Consider the following 22,607-nt stretch of genomic DNA (forward strand, 5'->3'; position numbering starts at 1 on the left):
TAACTGAATGAAAAAGGCAAAAGGAAGAAATAATAAAAATCTTGTAATGCTATGGTTCGAGTCATGTACAAAGCTGAATAAACAGACATAAAACTTGCTCATTTCGGAAATAGGATTAGCTGCATTCCAGTGGAAAATCTGTCAGTAAACAGAATAATCGTGCTTCGCAAGCGGATAATCTCAAACAGCGTGGAATAGCTAATCTTCTGAGACGTATATCACGTGGCCGCTTTCAGACCTGCTGCTCTCAACCATAAATCAGTGCCCACCATCTTGTTAAGCGACGCATTGCTGAGAACTCTACGCTATAATGTTCGCTACGCAAGCGTTGAGATGAAATCTCGTTTTAATACATCTCTTACCATCTCCGTACAGGAGGCATGTAATGTGCTGACTGTTGCCACCTAATCATTCTTCAACGAAATCCAAGAATCATCTATGCTGCTCAGCGACTATCTCGAAACACAGAATGCAATATCATTTTAAAGTTACCTATCTAACGGCTTCCAGAGACAACAAAAATTTTATTTTCAATACATCGAGCAATTATTGACCAAATTTGAAATGTTTTCATAATCAACTCATTTACAAATACAATCTTATCTTAGAAGTTTAACACAATAAGACAGTTATTACAGTTAGAGACTGCGTGCTTGTTTTGAAGCAGCATAACTGATAGTGCGCAAATACCCCGACTGTTCATCCAGTAAGCGAGAGTGAGAACACTTAGCAACTTCCAACAAAATGTACAAATAATTTCTAAATTTTACGAGACTTTTTCTTGCTGACAGCCGTTCGTCTCCCTTTCAAACAAAATTACGAAAAGAAAAAATGTAAAATGCTTTTTTATTTGAGTCTCTGATCACAATATGAATTCTTTAGACGATGCTATGCTGATTATATTTATATGCTTTGACGATGCCATTATGGCCGTATCACTTTAGGACATGGCGTAAAAAAGATCTGAAGATGGTCAATACAGACTGAACCCGGTCATCGTCTAAAGAATTCATATTGTGATCAGAGACTGAAATAAATAAGCATTTTACAGTATTGGATCACTGTTTGTATATGCGATTATGTCGCAGGTGGTGAAGAAAAAATGTTTTTCGCTTACTAGATTTTCGTTGTTCATGCTCAAAAATCAGCATTAGGCATGAAGTTTTAATTTGAGTTCTTTAATACTAATGCTGTTCGGAACAGGTCTACAGACAGCATGCACATATACCACAGTATGTATTTCCCAAAATATCTCATTGTACGACACATAGTTCAGTAGACACTACATCATAAACATTGACACACGTGGAATACATGCTTTTACTTGAAATGGAGTGCAAATTACCCACACTATATTCATGCAGGGCTTTATAATGAGAGCACTTAGCGACTTCCAACAAACGTTGACTATAACTTGAAACATTTCCTAAAATTTTTCTCTCTTAAATGCCTAACCTCAGATATTTAACACATTAACTCATTCTTAAGTAATCAGACGTCTGAAGCTGTTTCATTCGTGGGAGTTAGATACTTTAAAGAATAGTGACATATTATTGGACTCAGATGTAAGACGTTCATATCTACTGCAAAATACATCGCCTCTGATGCACAATTCGCAATGACGTTTATGCAAATCTATTAGTTTTCGTTGCAGTTATGGGTTGGCGGGTGAAGAATGATGTATTTTCTGATGTCTGACTTTATTTACAACAATTACGTTACATAACGTATGTACAGTGAAACTAAGCACTGTTTTATACTAAACGGTTGCATAGAGTTATTCATACAACACTGGAAACTATATACCCTTACTCGTATATAAATTCACTTTTCATGTATAGTGTGGGCAAAATAAAAGTGGTAATGAAAATATTTCATACACCTTAAGATAGGAAACCCAAATTACAATATCCGCCCCAAGTGTGGACAATGTGAGCTGGGTTGCCTGTCTTAAGGCAACTCTTCGTTAGAGTTGTGATTATGTACACCATTCCATTCTGTTCTACGTAAGTCTCTGTGCGACTCCTAGTGACCCCCAGTATTGACCTCTTTAGTGCTCACTGGGTAATCCACCGCTTTTCATTTATTGATATATGTATATACTATCTCATTATGCGTCCATCTTTTGCTGTCTACACGTCTAAACCAGTTGTACGTCCTAATGATAAGCTTTCTTTTCGAACAAATTGGCAGCTCGGATCTGAAAACACTATTTAGTTTTTATAGGCATTCCAACACATTTTTACTATTCTATTCATTTGTTTTGCCGTCCAACCAGTCTCCTTTTATGCCTGCAATAAACAGAAAAACTCATCAACTGGTTCTCAAATTTCGCCGTTAACTTGCACTGTGTTGTTTATAAAGAAGGCAGGCGCTGACAAGTCGGAATAGTAGCGAGCCATCAGTTTAGTTAGTCATGGTAGAAAAACACTGACACGAGTTATTTATAGATCTACAAAACGATTGATAGTAGCTGACCTTGGCGAAGATCAGTTTGGGTTCAAAAGAAACGTAGGAACATGCAGTGCGGTACTCACGTTACGACTTACCTTAGAAGGTACACCGCAGAAATTAACTTCGTAGCGTTAGTAGAGTCAGAGATACCCTTTCAGATTCTGAAGTTAGCAGGGGGAACATACTGGGAGCGAATGGTTTTCTTCAACTTATGCAGAAACCAGATCGGCGTTGTAAGAATAGAAAGCGAGGAAGGAAGGCATTACCTGGGAAGGAAGTGAGGTAGAGCTGTAACCTATTCCCCATGTTATTCAATCTGTACGGTGAGCAAACAATACAAGAAACCAAAGAAAAATTTCGGAATGGAATTAAATCTGTCAGAAAAAATAACTATAAGGTTTACCGATGACAATGCAATTCTGCAGGCACAGCAAATGACTTCGAAGATTGGTTGAATGGGACTGGTGAACGCCTTGAGAAAAGATTATAGGCTGAGTATTAACCAAAATGTTAGAGGTTAGTAGACTGTAATCAAATTAAATCAGGTGATTTTGAGGATCTTAAAGTAAAAAATGGCACAGTAATGTAATGGATGATTTTTATTTGACTGCGAGATAACTGACAATGGACGAATTTAAGTCTTTCCTGAATGATTTTTGCTGGAGTGTTCATATGGAAATGAAACAGTGACGAAAGCATATAAGAAGATAGTACAAGCATTTGAAATTTGCCATACAGACGCATTCTGTGGATGTGTAGACAGTGTAATAATTGAGGTACGAAATCGAGAAAAGATCTCTGTGCACAACATGACAAAGGACAGGTTCGGTGAATACATTCTGAGGCTGTGTTAATGGAAGGAATTGTAGGAAGTAAAAGTTGTAGAGAGAGACACCAAGGCTTCACTTTTACTGTAAGCAGGTCCCAGGGGAAGAAGAGAGCAGTACTTATACAGAGATAAAGTGGCTTGTACGCGATAGACTTGCGCGAAAACCACAACGGCAACAACGACAAAAACAACATACTGGTTATAAATTAGACATATTAAAGACGTCCATGTCTGCAATCGAAGATAGCGCATATGTTCCATTAGCATGTATTTCTTCTTTTTCCTCTCAGTTCAAGAATCTGAAAACTTGCTCTTTAACCGCAGTGGTGCGGAATCTCCGAGCCTGATTACTCTTTCGCTTCTGTTTTTCTGACTGTCTTGTTGACGTTTAACAGGAGGCAGGGCACTGGCACATGATCTTCAGTATGCCCACTTAGAATGAATTAATTGCTGCTCAAGAGCTATTAATACAGATTTCGTTGAAACTGAATGAAAAGCTTTACAAGAATGCAAAAACAATGAAATGTACTAATTCGTATTTATTAATCAAATAAGATCATGTATCGAAAGTTGTCCATAGCGCAGTACCTGTTTCTGAAATCAGCTTGTTCCCTTGATTGTCTAAAAGCAAATGTTTTTTCCATGCAGAGAAAATGTTCGTGGTAACCTTTACGATATGGAACTTAGTTGAATATAACATTAGTGTACAGTTTCTTGTCCGTCTCGCTCCATGTGAACTAAACCATTTTCATCATTACCCCGTTATTTTATTTTTAGGGAGTTCTACAACTACGAGTAAGTTGGCGTGCACAATATTCAAACCGGAGCGCGTAATTCACTTTGCGAATTTATTCATAATGATGTACCCACACTATGCTCTACCTGTTTTAGAAAACTAAATACTCTCTTATTTTAACTTACATGTTACTTTTATCATCTTTCATGTCACACATATTTCTAAATCACATTTGCACATTAGTTGTTCATAATGTGAACTGTTTGCACTGTGCACATTTTTGCACTGTGCACATTTTTGCACTGTGCACATTTTTGCACTGTGCACATTTTTGCAATGTGCACATTTTGCAATGTGCACATTTTTGCACTGTGCACATTTTTGCACTGTGCACATTTTTTCACTGTGCACATTTTTGCACTGTGCACATTTTTGCATGTGGCAGTCAGCAATCGTAGTGGCCCACAGACAGTTCAGTACCGGTGGGACATGCAGTTTCTTACTTCGTTCGTACTCTGGGATTTAGATTATTATTGGCGTCTACACCTTCTAAGGTTACCCTTTTATAAGTTCACATTTGTTCGACGGTTCAAGCTTTACATAAGATTTGGACGCTACGCGTATTATAAATACGAATCATTGTTTTGGTAATGCAATTTCTTCTCTATGCTACAATTAAAACGAAAACTATCAATTATGATAAGATTATTGTCTAAATTATTTGCTTTTTACTTCTGCTAGTCACATCATTTATTTATTTATAATTTATTGCTTTGCTACGCGATTCCAGCATGTTTTGCTCACCATCAGGCATTTTTTGTTGAACGAAAAGACCTCACAATGAGCAAAATATGCCTGAAACACGTAGCAATGAATAAACTGAAGATCAGTAAATAATGTAACTGGTAGTAGTACAAAACAAACAAGTTAGATGTCATAGTTGTGGTGTCAACACTTACCCATTAGAGCCACGGTTAGTACTGATTTCACAAATGTTCTCAGAATTTATACAATTGTTTTTAAGTAGTTACGTCATCTACGGTTTCAGATGGAGACTGGCTTTAGGTCACATTATGTCGGCAATACTGTGAATACCAATAAGGTTTATGTAAAAAGTTCGAGATTGGCTCAAAATTTCTTCCTTACAATTCCTTATAATAGCAAGAACATGTGCATATAATTTTCGAATAATAATATATTGTTCACAAAATGGCCTCCTCAGTAGATATTGTCCATCCATTATTCATTAAAGAGATTCATATGATTTGGCTGGATGCCCTTTGTGAAATAATAAACGTCAGTTTTATCTACATTTATTTTCATAAACAGGAGGCCTCGAAGCATGATCGTTCTGAAATCAATAGTGATCATAGACTGGACATACAGAGAGATCACACAGCATCTCCTGTTTCAGTGTTGTATGCTGATCGTAAGCCTAGTACCATGTCTTGGTTATGAAAGAGTCATTTTAGTTAGCAAACTCGTCTGTATTCAGATCTAAAGATGCTAATTACTGATTAGAGTTGATACTCTCAGAATAATATCCTCTGACAGTACACTGTAAAGAAACAAACAAAGTTCCTTCCGGAGGTTTCCCTAAATCGTTTAAGGCAAACTCCTCGCTGCTTTGTTTCAAAACGAGACTGCTGATTACCTTTTCCATTATCCCTCCATTTTGAATTAGCGCTCCATCGCTGTTGAGGGAGCGTTAACTCCAAACCTACCTCCCTTCGGAAAATAAATGCAATATTTTCACGATTCTCAAGTCGACTACATTCAAAATATTCCTTCTCTTACATTAAAATGATGTTGTGGTGACAGGAATACAAAGCTAAAAAGGGAATGCTCATCTCTTACTATACTGCGGCATTTGCAGTAACGCAAAACGAGCGCTCAATTAGTAGATGTAGAGTAGAAATGAAAAGTGATATGAGCATGTCTTCCAAATCTTCCTAGGACAACTCAAGGGAACTGGAAAGCACAGGAAGTTCCATTTTGACATAAAACGCATTTTCAGCGCTATTGTGTGGTCGGTACTCTCTTGCATGTATCTGGATTTCATCAAAGTACTAAAGCATGGAGAATCTGTTTCAAACATGTGTCATTGGACAGGGAATTGTCATTGTGTCATGCATAGTTTCCTCTGAAATTCCAAACTCCAAAAGCTACGAAGTTCCAGTAGATAAAAATTTTCTGCTACATTTCTGTGCTTTTATTATAAAAAATACAATGTAGCTCTTCATTATTAATAGCATTTGGAAAAAAGACATTCTTAATACCACTTTTACCCAGTCGGATCTTGGTATAGCACTTAGAACATTCGTAATAAATGATGTATTTTCTAATTTGCCTAGTTAAATTTTGCCTTAATGCAGTGAACAGCATAATTCTATGATATGGGAATGCCTTTTCAATTCTCTGGACAAAAATGAGCATGTACAGACGGAGATACATTTTCTTTCATTTTAATTTTTTCATTTTCATGAAAAATGTGAGATTTAGAACTTTCTCCATTTTCCAATCATCAGTTTCTCTAATGGTTTATCATAGCCGATTGCAGAATCCTTTTCTGTCTTCCATGTAGACGATTTGTTTCTTAACTTACACAATTCCTTACACAGTTATATATATATATAACAGTAAAATTTTTTCCAAGAAGTGATGCGTAATGCACGCAAAAACCATGAATAATCGGACCAATGCATGAAAACAAAAGAAATTCGATTATCTTTCAAAAACTCAAATTCCACTACACTGGGACACCCTGGGGCAACAGAAGTGTACCAAATTCATTCTCTTTTTATTGTTTACTTGCGCGCACATTAGCAAATTTGCATGTAACTAAATCATCCATGGTTATATAAAGTAACGCTAACTGCATAAACATCGTCATATACTACAGGAGTAGACCTGCCTCTGATAGTAAACACTACATTTTTAGCCCTCTGAAGATATGTATAATGGTGCGAAACCTATCATGACTGTGAAATAAGCATATTTAAACAATTGATAGTGGTTAGTTACTATCTCCCTCAAAATGTCTTACGGGGCATCTAGATTAACAAACATTCATACTTTCCAATAGATCGCATGAGATTTCTGTTAATTTCTATGCAGATTATGAGGTAAAACTTCCTCGCCTCCTAGGCAGTTTATCGTCGGATATCATTCGATTGGACAAAAGCGAAAGTCATTCCCGTTTTCCAGAATGGCTGTCGAACAATTGCACGGGCCTATATCGTCATTAGCAAATATTATGGAACATGTTTTATGCTAACACATCATGACTTTTTGAGAACGAATGTTTCCTGTATAAAAGTGAACATGAATCCGTCAGTGGCGTTTTTACGAAACACAGCTCGCTGTGTTCGTCCATTAAATCCACAAGCGCAGACAAAGGTGCCCAGGTCGATGCCATGATCCTTGATTTCCGGACGGCATTCAGTATGGTGCCGCACTGGCTTTTAGTGAAGAAAATGCGAGCTTAATGGGTATCGGGCAAGATTTTTAACTGGATTCAAGACTTTCTATTAGATAGAACCTAGTGTATTGTTCTTAACGGGACGGAAGGTACAGGCGTAAGGATAATTTCGGGATTACACAAAGGGACTATCCTAGAGCTGTCAGTGTTCACAGTATACATATCTGATATAGTGGATAACGCTGGGTGCAACATAGGTCAGTCCTCAGATAATTTTGTTGCCACTAGGAGGGACGCAACAGCAGGTGACTCTGGCGTAATGCAGAAAGGCCATCGAGGGATTAATAGGTAGTATAGGGACTGGCAGTTGCTCCTTGAACGCAAATGAATGTAACGTATTGTATCTAAACGAGCAAAATTATCCACTACTGACCTATTTCGCTATTGCTGAAAAATCGCTGGATATAGTGACAACTATAAGATACTCGGAGTAACCTACTACAACGATTTAAACTGAAATGACCACATAAATCTATTTGCAGGAAAAGCTGACGCCAATCTGACACTCACTGGAATATTCCTAAGGAAATATAAAACATCCACGAAGGAAGTGCCGGACAAAACATTCGTAATATTTATTATTATTCCTATTATTATTATTACTTTTACTATCACTGATTACTGAGAATGAACCCATTACCACGACGGATTATTAGAGGAAATAGAGAAGATCCAGCGAAGAGCGGCACGTTTCGTCGCGGGGTCGTTTAGTGGACGCGACAGCATTTCTGGGATACCCAACTTAGTGGCAGAAGCTGCAGGGGAAGAAGCACTGTGCACCACCGAGAGGTTTACTACTGAAATTCCGAGAGCGTACGACTACATTCCCAGAACAGGCAGGCAGCATGAGAGGGGTGTCCAAAATGCCCTCTGCCACACACCGTCAAGTCCCCGGTAGAGCACGTACAGGGCGTGCTGAAAGGTAATTAATCCCAAGATTTTTATTCTGTTCTCAGTATCGGTTGAGGTACTACGTATCATGCATATTACTCAGCTGATTTTCCCGCTTCTCTGATGCAAGCGGTAATGTTCTACCACAATAGGGCTCCGAATTGTAGCGTTTAACAGGGAGGTGTATAACGTAACTATGTCGGTGACTGAGAAACAGCGTGCTGCAATCGAGTTTCTAACTGCAGAAGAGTTCGTCCACACATGGAGCGCCCTGTCTTTCAGCATGACAACGCCAGACCACATTCGAGCGCCTTGACACCTGCAACAATCAAACGCTTTCGGTTCACTGCTGTCGATCATCCTCCATACACTTCTGATTTGTCTCCACCCGATTTTCATCTGTTCCTGTAACTTAAAGAAGACCTTCGAGGACATCAGTGTGACAGTAATGCAGGCAGAGGCGAGGTTTTGGTTCAGCCAACGAATTTAAACATTCTACAGTGAAGATATCAACAAGTTGGTCTTTTGTTGAGAGAAATGTGTTCATCTCTAGGGTGACTATGTTGAAAAGGAAATATGCAGACATGAAGTATATAGATGTAGAAGGTCAAAACGCTTGTTTCGTTTAAGAAGGTTTTAGAGTTTCACATAAAGTCGAAGGCATTACTTGTCAGCGTACCTTCCCATATAGATGTACAGGTACAATGAAATCAAGAAAAAAACAAAACCGGGATGACACAAAAATGGAAAACGTGTAAACACCCATCTCGCCACCTCAGTCGTTGAGAGAGTTTGGTTACCAAGGTCACTAGATCCATTTTGCCTGAACCGCAACTACTTTCATTTGTATCTAACTAGTTTCGTGCAAGCGTTACGTCTTCAGAGGCGAGCTTTCACATTGTGTTCTGTGTTTACTACACTGACGAGGAAAGTGTAAGGATCAGTGTAATTCTCGCATTGTGTGTCACTGCCAAGTAATATAGCTTAACGAAACTTGGATTATACATAGAAAGAACTGCTATCGTATGGAACAGAAAGTAAGTCAACGAAATACGCACTAACACAAATAGAAATGACACTACTATTCAAAGACAATAATTACCCAGAAGTCAACGCTACTGATGCTTGTCTCCCTGACATTACAAAATATCCGCGACATAGTTCCTGCTACGGAGTGTAATCACCACTGATGACAGTGTGTGCTGGGCAACGTGCCCCTGTGCTCGCTACAAGCTACGTAAGGAGTTCTTGTGGTACACATACCACAAGAACTGCGCCATTGCGGTTGACAGCTGCTGGATGGACTTTGGTGCACGCACGCTGAATAACCAAAGAAACTGGTACACCTGCCTAATATCGTGTTGGGCCCCAGCGAGCACGTAGAACTTCCGCAGCACGACGTGTCGTGGTCTCGACAAATGTCTGAAGTGGTGCAGGAGGGAACTGACACCTTGAATCCTGCAGGACTGACCATAAATCCATAAGAGTAACAGGGGTTGGAGATCTCTTCACAACAGCACGTTGCAAGGCGTCACAGATATGCTCAATTACGTTCATGTCCCGGGAGGTTGATGGCCATCGGAAGTGTTTAATCTTAGAAGAGGGTTCCTGGAAGCACTCTGTGGCAATTCTGGACTTGTGGGGTGTCGCATTGTCCTGCTGGAATGGCCGAAGCCTGCTGGAATGCACAATTGACATGAACGGATGCAGGTGAAAAGATATGTCAGCTGTCAGATTTGTGTCTACACGTGTCAGAGGTCCAATGTCACCCCAACTACACACTCCCCACACCATTACAGAGTCTCCACCAGCTTCAACAGCCCCTGCTGACATTCAGGGTCCATGAGTTCATCAGATTCTCTCCATACCCCTACACATCCGTCAGCTCGATAGAATTTGAAACGAGACTAGTCCGACCAGACAACATGTTTCCACTAATCAGTAGTCCAATGTCTGTGCTAACGGGTCGCAGTGAGATGTAAAGGCCGACCGGCGTGGTCGAGCGGTTCTAGACGCTTCAGTCTGGAACCGCGAGACCGCTACGCTCGCAGGTTCGAATCCTGCCTCGGGCATGGATGTGTGTGATGTTCTTAGGTTAGTTAGGTTTAAGTAGTTCGAAGTTCTAGGGAACGACCTCAGCTGTTAAGTGTCATAGTGCTCAGAGCCATTTGAACCATTTTGAAATGTAAACCTGTGTGTCCAGCGGTCATCAAGGGTACACGGATGGGCTTTCGCTTCCAAAAGCCCACATCGATGCCCTTTCGTTGAATTATTGGCACGCTGACACTTATTGATCCCCCCTGCAGGTTCGGGGGTTAGAATAGGCCCGCGGTATTCCGGCCTGTCGTAAGAGGCGACTAAAAGGAGTCTTAAACGTTTCGGCCTTCTGTGATGGTCCCCTCTTGGGTTTGACCTCCTTTTTTCCAAATTTCCGTTGTTAGTGCGTGCCATTTGGGGAAGGACACCTTACGTGGTGTTTTCCTATTGGTCCATCATGCACCACCATCTTGCATGTTACCTCTTGTCGTGTGGCGGGATTTACGCCCAACGTCTCCTGGGTTGCCTCCTTCTCGCCTTGTGCACAATACCATTCTTAGCACCCACGACAACTGTGAACCCTTTAGACACCTAAAATCCAGCACGGTAGCCAATCCGTTGTGGTGGGGTCGTCATGTACCCTCTTGGTGGTAGCCCCCTGACCACGCAGGGATCGCACTACAGATGCCAGAGCTGTTTCCTCCCCATGCATGCCAAGGAGTATGTGCCCATCTTGTCTGGGGCACGGGGACTCCGGGCAACGGGATATCGGCCAGGTACCCGTCGCTTTGGCTGGGTGGCGCCCTTGGGGAGAGCCCTCGTTCGGAGTAGGTGGCATCTGGGCGGATGTGGCGCAATGAAGCGCAATAAATCACACCAAGCTGGTGGTCGCACGGCCACCAGCGTCTCTAAGCGAGGTAGAGTAGAATTTGACGCTGCGCAGTATGACCCTCAGACGTTCCCCTCGTTGGCTGCTCCATGGGAGGGCCGTAGATCTAGTGCCAAGTGGGAGCCTTACGTACCGCAATACCTTGTCTGCAGCAGGACTGATGGTGACACCTTTCTTATGACGAAGCCTCTGTTTTTTGTGGAACACCTGGAGGATAAGTTTGGGGAAGTGGCGGGGTTGTCTAAAATGAGGAATGGGTCCATCCTCCTCCAGACGTCCTCCCCAGCCCAGTCACGAGCGTTGCTCTTGTGTGATAAGCTGGGTGACGTCCCTGTAACCGTCACTCCCCACAGTAGCCTAAATATGGTCCAGGGGATTATTTACCATTGTGACCTATTGTTACAATCCGATGACGAGCTGAGAGCCGATTTGGAACGACGTGGAGTGCATTTGGTCCGTCGTGTCCATCGAGGACCCAAAACTAACAGGGTGGCCACCGGTGCCTTTATCTTGGCCTTCGAAGGTGATGTCTTGCCCGAGAAGGTCAAGGTGATGGTTTACCGTTGCGACGTCAAACCATACGGCCCTCCCCCGATGCGGTGCTTCCAGTGCTGGAAGTTTGGGCATATGTCCTCCCGTTGCCCATCCAGCGCTACATGTCGAGATTGCGGACGCCCTTCTCATCCAGATTCTCCATGTGCGCCTCCGCCTGTATGTGTCAACTGTGGGGAGCACCACTCTCCATGCTCGCCGGATTGCCCCGTTCTTCATAAGGAGCGGAAGATCATGGAATTTAAGACCCTGGACCGGCTTACTTATCGAGAGGCAAAAGTGAAATATGAACGGTTGTATCCTGCTTCCATTCGAACTTCCTATGCTGCAGCCACGTTATCGTCGCCCACGTGAGCGACGGTTGTCGCCTCATCTGTGCCGCCTTCAGTGGGCCCTCGGGGCCGTGCATCTCTGTCTGCCCCCCTCGTGCCTGGGGGCAAGCCTTCCTCTGTTGCCCCCTTAGCCGTTGGGGGCAAACCCTCTTCTGTCGCTCCCCCCACTCTTACTTCGGGAGTGACATCTCCTCCAAAACCGGGGGGCTCGATCCCTCCCCCTCCTCCTCCACCGGCGTTGCCTCTGCCGGTTCCTCTCCAGCGGAAGGGGTCCCTCGGGGCTCTGCCTTCCTCCGTTTCTTCTCCTACCCAGCTGGATGTCAGCCAGTGGCTGAAGGTTCCGCCACCTGCTGGTCGTAGGGCTTCTGCGTCGTCGTCAGCCTCTGATGCTCCCTCAGAGAAGCTCTCCCAGCCCTCTCACCCTAAGGACCGACGTGAGAAGAAGGAACGGAATGTGTCCAAGAAGAAGGACGTTCCGGCGGTTTCAGTACCGCCTGCTGTCCATAGTCCTGGCTCCGGGGACGAGGTGGAGATCCTCGCATCTGCCGCGGATCTCGCCCTCACGGAACCCTTGGGGGCCTTTCCTACGGACACAGCTGACTCTCCCCTGGTGGCGGCAGTTTGAGGCGCCGTCTGCCTCTTAGTCGCCTTCACGCCCTCCCAGTCCCTTCCTGCTTCCATTCTCCAGTGGAACTGCGGCGGTTATTTCCGCCACCTGCCTGAGCTCCGGATGCTTCTGAGTGATTCCCCTGTTCTCTGCATTGCTCTGCAGGAAACTTGGTTTCCTGCAATGCGGACCCCCGCCCTTCGCGGTTATCGGGGATACTATAAGAACCGTGTTGCCTGTCACCGAGCATCAGGTGGAGTTTGCCTCTTTGTTCACCACTCTGTCTGTAGCTCGCCAGTACCCCTTCAGACGCCTTTAGAGGCAGTCGCTGCCAGGGTTGAGCTCTCGCCGGCTATTACAGTTTGCTCTGTTTACGTTCCTCCGGATGGGGAGCTCCCCCAGCATGTCTTGGCTGCACTGCTGGCTCAACTCCCGCCACCTTTGCTGCTTCTGGGCGATTTAAATGCCCACAACCCTCTTTGGTGTGGGACTGTCTCCGATGACCGCGGTCGGGCCGTGGAGCATGTGTTGGCTCAGCTCGACCTTAGCCTCCTGAACACCGGTGCTCCCACACATTTCAGTGTGGCCCACGGCTCGTTCTCGGCCCTCGATCTCTCTCTTTGCAGCCCCGGCCTTGTCCCATCTCTCCACTGGAGAGTGCATCCTGACCTGTGTGGTAGTGACCATTTTCCCATCTATTTGTCACTGCCCCAGTGTCATTCTTCTGGGCGCCTGCCCCGCTGGGCTCTCCACAGGGCTGACTGGCCAGCTTTTACTTCTGCGGCAACCATTGCGTCTCCCCCACAGGGTGACATTGACGAGGTGGTCCGTGTCTTCACCACGTCAATCATTTCGGCGGCCGAGGCTTGTATCCCCCGCTCTTCTGGACTCCCTCGGAAGAAGGCTGTACCCTGGTGGTCGCTGGAGATTGCTGAGGCTATTCGCGACCGTAGGCGGGCTCTCCAGCGTCATAGGCGGCACCCATCTCTAGAGACCCTCATCGCCTTTAAGCGGCTCCGTGCCTTCGCCCGTCGTCTTATTGCACGGCGTAAGCAGGAGTGCTGGGAGAGGTACGTCTCATCCCTGGGCTCCCATGTCTCCCCCTCGCTCGTGTGGTCCCGGATCCGGCGGATTTATGGATACCAGACCCCTATGGGTGTGCCTGGGCTCTCCTTGGACGGCGCTGTTTGCACGGACGCTGCCGCCATTGCTGAACAGCTTGCCGCGCACTTTGCGAAGAGCTCTGTGACTGCCTCTTATCCCCCCGCCTTTCGCTCTCTAAAGGAGCGCGCCGAGCGGACGCCGTTATCCTTCCACACGCGTCGTTCTGAACAATACAATGCTCCTTTCAGCGAGAGGGAATTCCTCGCTGCCCTCGCCGATTGCACTGATACAGCACCAGGACCAGACTGCATCCACGCGCAGATGCTGAAGCATCTCTCCAGGGACTACCAGGGACACATTCTCGCGGTATTTAACCGCATTTGGAGCGAAGGCGTGTTCCCGTCACAATGGCGAGAGGGTGTTATTGTCCCCATCTTGAAGCCCGGTGCGGACCCACTGGCGGTGGACAGCTATCGTCCCATTACCCTCACCAACGTTTTGTGCAAATAGCTCGAACATATGGTGGGGCGGCGTTTGTGTTGGGTCCTTGAGTCGCGTGGTCTCCTCGCTCCATCCCAGGGTGGCTTCCGTCGGGGCCGGTCTGCCACGGACAATTTGGTGCGGCTGGAATCTGCTATCCGTACGGCCTTTGCCCGACGTCAGCATCTTGTTGCTGTATTTTTTGATCTGCGGAAGGCGTATGACACATGGAGGCATCACATTCTTGCCACGCTGCATGCCTGGGGTCTTCGTGGTCGGCTCCCGGCTTTTCTTCAAACCTTTCTCTTGCACCGCTCTTTCCGGGTGCAAGTGGGTGCCGCCTCTAGTTCATCTTATATACAGGAAAATGGGGTCCCGCAGGGCTCGGTGTTGAGCGTGTCCTTATTTCTATTGGCCATTAATGGTCTGGCTGCGGCCGTGGGGTCGTCGGTGTCTCCTTCCTTGTATGCCGACGACTTCTGCATCTCATTTAGCTCCACGACTACGGGAGTCGCCGAACGCAGGCTGCAGGTAGCCGTTCGGAAGGCAGCATCATGGGCTCTGACTCACGGTTTTCAGTTCTCTGCAGCCAAGACTCGAGTTATGCACTTCCGCCGGCGTCGGACGGTCCACCCTCATCCTGAACTTTACCTCGACGGCCACCTGCTTGAAGTGGTGGACACTTGCCGCTTCTTGGGACTCGTGTTTGATTCCCGGCTCACATGGGTTCCTCATATTACTCAGCTGAAGCGAAAGTGCTGGCGGCACCTCAACGCCCTCCGCTGCATCAGCCACACATCGTGGGGTGCGGATCGCTGCACGCTGTTGCAATTATATAGAGCCCTCGTGCAGTCCAGGCTTGATTATGGGAGCCTGGCCTATGGGTCTGCATCCCCCTCAGTGTTGAAGTTGTTAGACCCCATCCATCACTGTGGAGTTCGGCTTGCAACTGGCGCATTTCGTACGAGCCCCGTGGATAGTCTACTGGTCGAGGCCGGGGTTCCCCCGCTGCGGATTCGCCGCCATCGACTGCTCGCCGACTATGCTGTCCACGTTCATTGCTCGCCAGCCCATCCCAATCGTCGCCTGCTTTTCCCTGTCACGGTCCTCCATCTGCCCGAACGGCGACCTCGGTCTGGGCTTTCCATAGCTGTCCGCGTAAAGTCCCTGCTGTCCGAACTGGGGTCATTCCCTCTTCTGCCTCACTTTCGGGTCCATGCACCTACGCCTCCCTGGTGTTTGCCCCGGCCGGCCGTCCGTCTGGACTTGGCACAGGGACCCAAGGACTCGGTTCCGCCTGTAGCCCTCCGTCGCCGTTTTCTTACGCTCCTCGCCTCATTTCCGGGCTGCGAGCCTGTCTACACTGATGGTTCCCTGGTTGATGGTCGCACTGCCTACGCTTTTGCTCACGCTGGCCATGTTGAACAGCGCTCCTTGCCAGCTGGCTGTAGTGTTTTTACTGCAGAGCTGGTGGCCATCTTGCGCGCTCTTGAGCATATGCGTTCCTGCTCAGGTATGTCCATCGTCATCTGCAGTGACTCCCTGAGCAGCCTCCAGGCCATCGACCGCTGCTATCCCTCTTCTCCTCTGGTGTCCTCTATTCGGGAGTCTGTTTCCACCATTACCCGCTCTGGTCGTTCGGTGGTTTTTGTTTGGACGCCAGGTCACGTTGGCATCCCGGGGAACGAACGTGTAGACAGGCTGGCCAAAGGGGCCATCGACGCCCCAGCTTTGGCGATCGGCCTCCCAGCTCGAGATCAGCAGCTGGTGTTGCGCCGTAAGGTGCTTGGGGTGTGGTCTGCTGAGTGGCGAGGCGTGACAGCCCCGAATAAACTGCGGGCTGTCAAGGAGACGACCGATGTGTGGCGTTCCTCCCTGCGGGCTTCTCGCAGGGACTCGGTAGTCCTGTGTCGGCTGCGTATCGGCCATACATACCTGACGCACGGCCATCTGTTGCGTCAGGAGGATCCCCCCCTGTGTCGGTGTGTGTCCCGGCTGACGGTCGGCCACATTTTGCTGGAGTGTCCTCGACTGCGCACACTCCGGCAATCTTTTAATCTCCCGGGCACTTTGGCTTTGGTTTTATCCGACGATGCCTCCATGGCTGGCAATGTTTTACATTTTATCCGTGGTAGTCCTTTTTATGGTTCGATTTCGGGAGGTCCTGCACCTTTCCCTTTCTGTGTCTTTTGTCCTTGTGTCTGTTGCTGTTCTGGTGTGCTGTCAGATGGTTGACTCTTTCCCTTTTTTGTTCTCGTGGTCAGTCAACCAGTCTCCGGCCGTCTGCCTTTCTTCTGTTCTTTCTGTCTGGTGTTTCTCTGTCCTGTTCTTGTCTGTAGTGTTTGTTGCTGCATTTGTGTTCTTTTAGCGCCTGGGGGGACGTCTCTTCCCCCTATGGTTTTTACCTGCTCTGTAGATTTTTGGCTCGCCTGATTTTGGAATGGGGGACTGATGACCTTAGCTGTTTAGTCCCCCTTAAACATCCCAACAACCACCACCACTTATTGATGCCGCAGCATTTAAATCTGCATCAATTTGCGGAAGGATTGCTGTTCTGTCACGTTGAACGATTCTCTTCAGTTGTCGTTGGTCCCGTTCTTGCAGGATCTTTTTCTGGCCTCAGCGATGTCGGAGATTAGATGTTTTACCGGATTCCTGATATTCACGGTGTACTCGTGAAATGGTCGCGCGGGACAGTCCCAACTTCGTCGCTACCTCGGAGATGCTGTGTCCCATCGCTCGTGCGCAGACTGTAACACCAACTTCAGACTCACTTAAATCTAGATAACCTGCCATTGTAGCAATAGTGGCCGCTATAACATCTGCGCCAGACACTTTTTGTCTTATGTAGGCGTTGCCGACAGCAGCGCATTGTTCTACCTGTTTACATATCCTGTATCCGAATACGCATGCCTATACCAGTTTCTTTGGCGCAGTTCTGCAGTACCCATACCAGATGTGCTGATGCCGGGGCAACGGACGGCCAGTCCATTAGACGAATGTAGTTTCCTTCCAAGAGTTCTTCCAGCTGTGCTGTTTGATGCAGTCGCTCACTGTCATCCATAAAAATGAAGTCGTCAGCGAATGAACCCCTGAAAAGAAGCAGATGGGGAGTACTATGTCACAATATCGTTGACTGTTGAGTGCAGTGTGATCAAAGATTTGGAGGTTAGTACTATCACTCTAGCAGCACTATGATGTTTGGTTTCTGGGAGCTCAACTGCACGATTATCAGCACTCGTAAAAAGTCTCAAACCTTATACAGTCCAGTCTTGCCACTTTCATGGGTGATGATGAAATGATAAGGACAACACAAACACCCAATTCCCGGGCAGAGAAAATCCTCAACCCCGCCGGGAGGCGAACTTGGTGACATGCAACACTATGCTGCTCATAGCATAACACGGGGATCGCCAAAACGATCACGTTGAACAGTGCAAGCTGGGTGTATTACGAGATCCCACCTCCCACGATATGAGGATACGTTCACCACTGTCGAGCGTCATCGTTTTTCTGGTTCGGATGTTATGATGTGGGTAGGGCTATGATCACAAAATCTTTCGACACGCTCCACTCACCGGCCGACATTATTATGACACAGTAGTCCTTTCCCATGTTCGCCTTTTTCAGGGCAACATTATGCCCTGACTTGAATGTTACGGGTGACAATGGGCAACCCCATCGAGCAAATCATGTGGAGGTGCTCTTTTAATAAGAGGATATTCGGTGAATGGGCTGGTCTGTCCGTTACCTCGAGTTAAATCACATCGAGCACGGGTGGAATATCTTGAGGATATGTATTACAGCACTTCGACAAGTGCCAAAGATCATCCAAAAGTTGTCAACCTCGATGATGGACGAACGGATCGCTGTACCACAAGTACCCCGTACCGATGTTGTGGCCAGTATGTGAGTACGTTGCAGCCGGCGACTGTGGCCCAACGGTTCTCGGCGTTTCAGTCTGGAATCGCGCTGCTGGCACGGTAGCAGGTTCGAATCCTGCCTCGGGCACGGATGTGTGTGATGTCCTTAGGTTAGTTAGGTTTAAGTAGTTCTAAGTTCTAGGGAACTGATGACCACAGGTGTTAAGTTCCACAGTGCTCAGAGCCATTTGAACCATTTGAATTTGTGAGCACGTTGCTGAGCGTGCACTTCCCTCCGTGGTAATCACTCACCCTATTAAGAGTAATGTCTGATCTTTTGTATTGTCCGTGAGACCGCTATCAATTTTTGGATAAAAACGTCATTTCTGTTTTTCTCTATGCTTGTTTCTGCCTTTTACATTCTATACCATACTGTAGCATTTTTTTCTGTGTATGGTCCAAGTTACGTCGAGTTATCTTTCTTGGTAATGACACATCATGCGAAAGTTACTTTCGTCCTTAACTTTTGGACACAGGTGTACGTTTCAGAGAATGCTGTACTTCATTTACATGCAAACGCGTCGCGTTTTTCAACGAACTGCAGACGTCGCAGCTTTCTAGTCCGATCCAATAAATTTTGAGAGGGTAAGACACGGACGGAGAGGGTATTGTTATTCCGCTTCTAGCAGAGATCGGTCTGTTGACGTTTCCATTCGACCGCGGAGCAGCGACAAAAAGAACGGGAGTCGAGGAACCGCAGCCGCGTCGCAGGTCACACACGTGGCGGGCAAAACATCGTTCCCCGGCATCTCATCCTCAGCGTTGCCCCACTGCAGCTGGGACGCTGAAGATTCCATCTCCGGTAAACATTACGCTCTCCCTCTCTGTCTCATCTGGTCTCACCGCAACTCGGCGAGTGTTGCTGCTTTTCAAAGGCGATTTACATTGTTCTCATGACCACATGCCGAAAAATTAACTTACTTCACGTTCAGTTTTCTTAGCATAAAGAAAAATACTGAAAATGTTCTGCAAGATTCTTCCATCAGTTGCGTTGAGCCGATGATTCAGCTACACAGAGACTGTAAGTTAACAGGTTAAAATTTTATGTTTTCATAAGTAGCAGTTATGCGAAGTGGAAAATTTAGATGTTTGAGAAGCTATATAATCTGTATCTTGAACTCACTTTCTTCAACATGTACACTTAAAACTTCAAAATACGCTATCCTCTTCCTAGTCTCCTTCCGCTGTGCTATTTTAACAGTTCTTGTTATTCTGTTTGTTACTCAGATCTTAATACATTTTCCCTAATTTATTACCTTTTGGAACGTATCCATGTAGCCACCTCAACAATGAAAATGTTGTACAGCATTTTGTTTTGACAATTAGCCGACCCCTGTTACCGAGCGGTTCTAGGCGCTTCAGTCCGGAGCCGCGCTGCTGCTACGGTCGCAGGTTCGAATCACGCCTCTGGCATGGATGTATGTGGTGTCTTTAGGTTAGTTAGGTTTAAGTAATTGTGAGTCTAGAGGACTGATGACTTAAGATGTTAAGTCCCATAGTGCTTAAAGCCATTTTTCACGATTCAGAGTATACAGCAGATTAAGTCGTAGTTTGGTAAGAAGTTACATGGGCTTAACAAAGTAAAGATTCCGAGCTAAAGCAAATTTTCCATCCATAGTATACTTAATGCACTTCGTTCTTAAGGGAGAGTACCTTTGCACCAAACGAAATAACAATACTTTGGAAAAGATTATATAAACAACGAATGCGGATTCAGACATTTCTCTGCTTCAAGCATAGTTTCTGTTCTTCTTCAGCATGTTTTGGATTAGTTTCGTTAACTATGAACCGAACCAGATGTTTATATTCTTGAAGTCAAACAATTTAAAGTTTTGTAAGAGTTTAAAGAATTTATCGTAATCAGAATTATCAGTTATCACCACTGTGGTTAATTAAACGCGATACCTATAGTGTTCAGTTTCAAGTATTTCATTTTTCAGTGAGCCCTATAGCTTCAGTATCCGCAGAAGTCATTACCATATGAAGTAGACAGAAACTCACAATATCACTTCTACTCACTGCTCGTCTTCAAAAATTTATACACCATTCAGTCTACTAGCTTAGTCTGTGCGCACCGACTCTATGAATTTTTTATATTTATAGCTGTTCTGGGGTAACAAGTGGCCCTCGAGAATCGAAACTCGTCAAAAATTAACTGATCGAAGTCCCCGGTGAAGATGAAACGAGTTGATATGATAATACGTTTGCTTTATTCTGTCAGATACTGAGCCAGAGGAACCGACCTGCAACCTAAAAGGGATGATCAACTAATTTACCAAAAAAGAGTATTTTTCTGACTGCATTACATAATGAGGTGTTGCTCTCGTGAAATTGTTCTATTAACTGAATCTGAAAAATCGACCTTAAGCTGCGAAGGACGCAAACTGATTTCAGGTCTCTATGAGTTAAGGAACTTAGAGATATCGGCACCACTTTTAATCACTGCGACGATATAAAGATTGCTGTATGTAAGGGACATTCAAAAAGAATCGAGACGGAGGCAGAATTACAGAAACCAGTACCTGTATGTTAGAAGTACTGACCCTGGCTGTTGAAAAACTTGTCCCACTGTGAAACAAGGTGGTGAATGGCTGTCTCATAAAATTCCCGAGGCTGCGATGTTAGCCAGTTCCGCACGTACAGCTGGACATCGTCGTCAGAGGTGAATCGTTTGCACCGCATAGACTTTTTAAGGGGACCAAAAATGGCGTAATTAGAGAGAGAGAGGTCCGGACTTTGTGGAGGGTGGCCGAGGACCTCCCAATTGAATTTATGCAGGAGTGCCGCGAATATGTTGGCCAAAAGAGGCATTGCATTCTCGTGGAGCAGAATGTCCCCACGGGTGACATTGCTTCATCGTTTTAATTTGATCTCTTGGCGAAAGGTAGTCAAGGTTTACCAGTAACGCATTCACTGTTGTCCCACGCTGCAGGAAGTGAATCAGAAGACGGCCATTTTGGTCAGAGAAGAACGTCAGCATAGCGCTTCCTGCACTCTGTGGATGGCCTCGGCTTTTTTTGGTGGTGGTGACCCTAGATGCTTCCACTGGAGACTTCTTCGTTTCTATTCTGGTTCGAGGTGATGACACCTTGACTCATATCCAGCCACCACTCGTGCCAGGAATGCGTTTCCTTCCCGAGCATAGCGCTGCAGATGAGCAAGGCAGTGGGCCATTCGACATAATTCCTCGTGTGGTTGAGGACACACTTTGAGCATGTGCAGTCGTTCCTTCATGATGGTGTGAACAATTTCGCCGCTCAATCCGACCACGGCGGCTACGGCTTTCACTGTCACTCGGCAGTCCTGGGTAATGAGTGCATCCACCAGCTGGACGATGTCATCGGCAATGCAGTGTGATACTCCAGACCCTGCATCATCGGCTAACGACACCCGTCCTTCCCTGAAGCGCTTCTGCCACGCCTTGATCCTTGCAAGAGAATTGCAGTATGCGCCGCACGCTTGTGACAGTCATTGATGAATATCCATTCCTTCCGCACCTTCCGCAGCCAGGAAACGCCTCCATGTCACTGTTTGCAATGCGACTGGCAGCGTTGGACGATTGATGCATGCTGCTGCTAGCTCTGTATAGTCACGTGACTTGCACGCGTGCCCTCTAGCGACGGGCTGTGAACTTCTACACTCTGGTCGGAACCACACCTCGTTACACACACCACGATATTACCTTCCAGTCACGAGTGTGCGCATTCCAGTCTCCGGCTCGTTTCTTTTTGAACCCCCCCCCCCACCCCCCACCGTTATACATAACTGTCTGTGGATATTTAACAGAAGCCGACGTCAAAGATGGTGAAAATAATGAAGGTATTGATTATTCCACAAAAACTAATATCATCAAACACACACATTTCGACAGTATCCAGAGCTACGCATAATTAAAGTATGAGAACGTATTTAATTAACAGAATGTCGGAGGTCTTACAGAACATAGGCATTTTCGATCCATCAGTTACAAAACACGTAATTTGTAACTTCCTGGCAGATTAACCCCCCCCCCCTGCGGGTTCGGGGGTAAGAATAGGCCCGCGGTATTCCTGCCTGTCGTAAGAGGCGACTAAAAGGAATCTCACACGTTTCGGCTTTCTGTGATGGTCCCCTCTTGGGTTTGACCTTTTTTTTCCAAATTTCCGTTGTTAGTGCGTGCCATTTGGGGAAGGACGCCTTACATGGTGTTTTTCTATTGGTCCATCATGCACCACCATCTTGCATGTTACCTCTTGTCGTGTGGCGGAATTTACGCCCAACGTCTCCTGGGTTGCCTCCTTCTCGCCTTGTGC

The sequence above is a fragment of the Schistocerca nitens genome, chromosome 6 (genome assembly GCF_023898315.1).
Source record: "Schistocerca nitens isolate TAMUIC-IGC-003100 chromosome 6, iqSchNite1.1, whole genome shotgun sequence".
Taxonomy (NCBI): Eukaryota; Metazoa; Arthropoda; class Insecta; order Orthoptera; family Acrididae; genus Schistocerca; species Schistocerca nitens.